At 36.9% G+C, this 5299-nt stretch overlaps 1 protein-coding gene across 3 annotated transcripts in view; it reads right to left on the bottom strand.

Moving 5' to 3' along the window:
• Positions 1 to 5299, bottom strand: part of BCL11A (BCL11 transcription factor A) — a 151269-nt gene that overhangs the window by 145440 nt on the left and 530 nt on the right. The window contains exon 1 of one of the 3 annotated variants that reach the window (XM_054196205.1): positions 3352 to 3390. The exons of 1 other annotated variant lie outside the window; for it this stretch is intronic. The gene's annotated coding sequence lies outside the window, so the exon portion shown is untranslated. Of the gene's footprint in view, positions 1 to 3094; positions 3204 to 3351; positions 3391 to 5299 lie in introns of those variants that run through there. One more of the 3 variants, XM_054196208.1, reaches the window with a different exon arrangement.

Raw genomic sequence — 5299 nt, forward strand, 5'->3', positions numbered from 1 at the left:
AGGCCCTACAAGCCAGTGCAAGTTTATGTATAGTTTTCTGTTGTTGTTGACCAGGTGAAGAGCTGTAACTAATTTCACATTAAGGGACACAAGGCTTCCCTGGTAGAGCAGAGGGACTGTTTTGCTGGCTCAACATACAGCGGCAAGTTGAAATCCTACCAAATGACTGCAATTAAGCCAGGAATCCACTGTAAGTGTCAGTATGAGGAGCTAATAGCCATTAGCAGCAAGCCAGCCTAGAAAAACATACAGCAGTGTAATAACACAGTCCCAAAGTTATGCCCTCCAAGGCAAGCTTAGTGTTTCAGCAACAACAGTTAGGACAGACTTAAAAGATTAATGTTTTATGAATTTACATTTCCAAGTAGCTTGTTAGCTTACCAATACCACATTTCATAAAATTATGCCCCTTAAGTTGATAAAATTCAAAGATAAAGGAAAAAACCCAACAAACTAAAAAAACCAAACATTCAACCACCGCTTTTTGAAATCCATACATCTGAAATCTGTCTTCAGCAACCTCACCTTCTACTATTCACTTATCTCTTACCATATATATCTTCCCGCATAATGTGGCGGATTACTAAATCTTGAGAACATTTATAAAATGTAGCTTTCCAGAATTGAATTTCATGTTATTTTTAGCTGATATTCATCGGGGCCTAAATGTATGTATACAAGTTATTGCTGACAAAATTCTTCCTTTAGTGAAATATGGTACATTACACAGATAAAATCCTCCTCATTTGTAAGAAAAATCTAAAGTTTGAATAAAATCTTTTTCTGATAATTTTTCTCTGTTCTGTAGATAATATTTTAACATGACACAAATATTTTCTCTGTAGCAGTTTCACCTTTCAGTCAGATTTTGTGTGTTGAAGCAGAAAGATTCAGGTGCAGTAGTGGGTACATACTTCTCATGCATATACCTAAAGTTCCTCCAAAACTGCCTTCAAAAAATGTTTAAAGTTTCATTCTCCTTTAATCATTAAAATGTTAGAACATTAAGATGTAACGAGAGTCATAAAGCACTTTGCAAAATAAAATATGATAAAAATCTTTCTGTGCAAAGACATATCTTTTTTTATGGGTTGCAACACATAATTAATCTGAGAAAAAGCTACGAAACTAAGAAAACAGAGTAAAATATCACATCTTTTCCATTCACATACGGACATTGCTTATTGTTACCATTCTCACATGACTCCAGCTACACACCCCCTCACTAATATCAGCCTCTCAGAAAATCCCACTTCATAAAAGAACTATCTCCAAACAAGCATAGACAACCAACAGTGTCAGAAGGTCAGCTGATAGACGGTATGCACATGTTAAAGCACAGATTCAAGCATATAATCTTCCATACACCTGTAAGATGCAGAGTTCAGCCTGTGAAATGTGCATTGTGAAAGTATTTGACTGTGGTAATATTAATATGCATCCCTCTATGGATAAGAGTTGATCCTATAAAGGTAATAGTTGTATTCTCCCATAAGAGGGCCTTGAAGCTAGCTTGTTAATATAGGAACATTAAGTACTTCACAAGAATTTGCATTCATCTACACATTTACAGGTGTGCTTGTGTATAGATACAAATATGACAGGCAGATATGCACACCTAACTGTATACATTTCACAACACACAGAATTGCAAACAGAAAATAAGAGTGGAGGAACTATGGAGATAGATTATATTTTTTCTTAAATCAACTGATATACTGGAAAAGGATGCAAGTTTTTGGGTACACTGTAAACTAATCTAAATCTAGACTGCTATCTATCATCCCACCTCTCCACTTCCACAACTGCGTTTGTGGTTCTGCTTCTCCCTCACACCACCAGCAGTGTTCAGGAGCCTGAACTAGGAAACCGATCTACCTCAACACCAATTCAGCACAGACTCTTTGATGAGGAGGAGAAAAATCACATCAGCCTGTGTTAGACCAGTTTAAATTGCCATAGAGCTACTATTATGAGAGTACAGTTTTAAAAAGCAAGAAGAATTTTATCTGCGTAATATCTGTATAACATATAGGATTTAGCTTGAAGATGTTGAAAGAAATCACCTCATCCTCCTCACAATACGTTCTTTCTCCTTCCCTTGGATCAATATTTCTGACCACGTAGCTACACAATCAGACACCTGTACTGCCTTATCTAGCCAAAAATTTACACAGCAAAGACTTAAATTTATAAGATTAACCCACAAAATTTACAGGAATTGTACACTGAGCAAAAAGCTAGTTAGCCCACTTTAAATAGATAAGAATAGTTTGTAAGGGGTGGGGAAAGGACAAGATTGCCACCCGCTACTGAAAAGGGACAGGCATTTACAAGAAAGTACGCCCTTGCTTGTAAGGGTATCCCCTTGCCCTAACAGGGACAGCAGCCGAACATACCAGAACAGGCAAGGGGTAAGAAACAACAACTGCAGCAAAATCTACACTGAGCACATAAACAGCTTCTTTCATCCAGGAATAAGTATTTAGACTGTTGAATTTTAGAAGTTTATCAAACACACAGTCTCCCACAAGTGGTTTCTAAAACACATCATACTACCATTAACTTCACAGATAAGATTAAAATAGAAGACATACAGACTACAACACATGAAAATACACAGCCTATGTACTTACATTTACAAATCACATATCCATAAAATCAGTAATACCCTCCACCAGACTAAAAGTACTCAGATATCACCTTATTTATGCTACAGAGAACATTTACTTCTATAGAACATACCAGCAATTTAAAAAACAAAACAGGCCCAAAACAGCTACCCACCTTTTATCATGCTAAAAAAATAGATTTCACTTTTTCAATATGCTATCTAGATAGCACATATACGAACCAAAAAATAGAGCCTCAACTAACAATATTTAATTAGTTATCAGGCATTTCTATAACCCAGGCACTAGACAAAAGTGTTTTGAAATTAGTAAGATACACATAACAGAGGAAAGCACTACCTTGAAACAGTCTCTCCCCAAATGCTACTATAAAACATAGTATGTTTTAGCCACTACTACACAAATTATTGTGGAAACTATGTAAGTAGAGTGCAACAGTTACATGTTAGAAAGAATTTTACCTAAATATACAGCAAACAACAGAAGAACTTCATTTTCTACCAAAAAAATTACTTATGGAGTAGCTAACCCGATCATTCTCCTCGATTCTGACCTTCAAGGAAGATTTTCAAGTATCTTGAAAAGACAAGTCTGGAAACTAGAGCAAAATAACACAAACACTACTGAACTACTGCTCGCATAGCACTTTATAACTGTCCCTTTTCCAGAAAAGGTAAATTATTTCTTTATTCAAGCTCTAGCCGCTATAAGAACTCACCACCTCACTTCAAGCATCATTAACATCCTTTGTTTCTCAGGCACCCCCGCCTTTTCTCTTTAATAGTTTACGTGATTGAAGCAATCAAGTTAAGCTTGATTAGTCTCCATTTGCATTTAACATTAGAATTGCACCTGAGGAAAAACTTCTGAGCTTGAAGACCTGTTAATTTTTTCCTAAATGGTGCAGGTGATTTAAAGAAAGGTACCACCTCTCCATTAAAAATCTTCCATCACATCTGTAGGCAAACGCAGCTACCATTGCAGTACTAAAGCACGCAGTAGAAACGGATTGGAAAAAAAAAAATAAAAAAAAATATGGCTAATTAGCCATCTAAACTCGGAGAAAATAAAGGCAGGTGTTTTCTTCACACAAAATAGATGGTATCAACCTGAGAGAAAAGAACAGGAAGTGGTATACAGTTTTCCTGATTCTAGGACCACAGTAGTGTTGAGAGAATCATAAATTATTAAAGAAAGCCATGATAAACTTCTGAGAATAAAAAAGGCATAACTATTAGGGATTTAAAAAAAAAAAGCTCTCAAGAAATTTGCTTTAAAGTTTGGGGTTTTTGGGTTTTTTTTTTTTTGGCTTTACCAGTGCAATTTCTTGCAGAAGCATCTGATTTTCAGAGATTGAAACATTAGCACAAGTACTGCCATGCAAATATTCAATAAATAAATAAAGTCATTTTTAACTCCCCATAGCGTGAAGGTATTTGAGGAGGGTAGATAAGGCTATCCTGCTAACAGTACCGTCGTGTGTGAACATCGAATGTTTGTTTCGTTAGTTTGTTGAAATCTCAGGACAAAAGTTAAGTTTGTGTTTCTTCAAAGCATCTTGCAAGATAAAATGTATTTTACTTCAACAAAAGCAGTACAGGCAACCCAGAAAAGTACAGAAACGATGCATTGGATTATCACAGGGAAACCCTCTGATACGCCAAGACATCAAGATGGTTGGGAAGCAAATTTTTTTTCAAAGATTTATTCAACTTTACAAAAACATTATGTTTTTACTTTTAACTTTTTGCAGGCTCGAATGTGAGTGGGGAATTGTCATCTAAGTATTATGGTGCAGAATTGTCTCGGGGTATTTTGGTTGCTTCCATACCTAGTGTTATGGTTTGAGAAACACACAACAATTTATTGTCATTTAGACAGTTATTCTATCACCTGGTGACCCCTCCCCACCCAGGAAGGGGAATCAGGGAAAAACCAGGGAAACGCGAGGGTTGAAATACAAATAGATTTAATAGAATAAGACTAAATAATTAATATTAATAATACAAAAGAACCAGTATTGATCCCGATACCAATATAGAATATACAAGAATTATACTCAGCCCATTCTATTAGCACGAAGCTGTGCACTCAAGCAGGGGACAGCAAATATGGGACACTGCAAGCGCTGCGGGTTTGGGAGGAAGGGAAGGGCTCAGGGGTCCAGCGAGAAGTTCTCAGGATCGCTGCTATCAAGGGACAGAGCACTACGCAGCAAACTTTCTAATTTATATTGAATTTGACGTTGATGGTATGAAATAATCCTGTTGGCGGCTTGGGTCAAGTGCCTGGGTCTCACTTCTCCTCATCCCTGCACCTGGCAAGGCTTGAAAACACTGAGACCTTGAGTCCCACATAGCACAGCTGGCTATAAAGTAAATATTTTCATACATTCAGACACTAGAGTCTTCTAAAAGTGCAGTTTTCCCAAGCATTAGAAGAGAAATTAGTCCTGTGTCATTCAAACCAGCACAACCAGCTTGTAATAGGCTATGTTGGCCCAAAATCATAGAATGGTTTGGGTTGGAAGGGACCTTAAAGCTCATCTAGTTACAATCCCCTGCCATGGGCAGGGACACCTCCCATCAGACCACGTTGCTAATGATATATGGCAATAAGTTTTGGCAAGTACTCAAAACTATCCGCTGCCATTAACAATGTGCGTT

Source organism: Rissa tridactyla, chromosome 3 (assembly GCF_028500815.1).
Source record: "Rissa tridactyla isolate bRisTri1 chromosome 3, bRisTri1.patW.cur.20221130, whole genome shotgun sequence".
Lineage (NCBI taxonomy): Eukaryota > Metazoa > Chordata > Aves > Charadriiformes > Laridae > Rissa > Rissa tridactyla.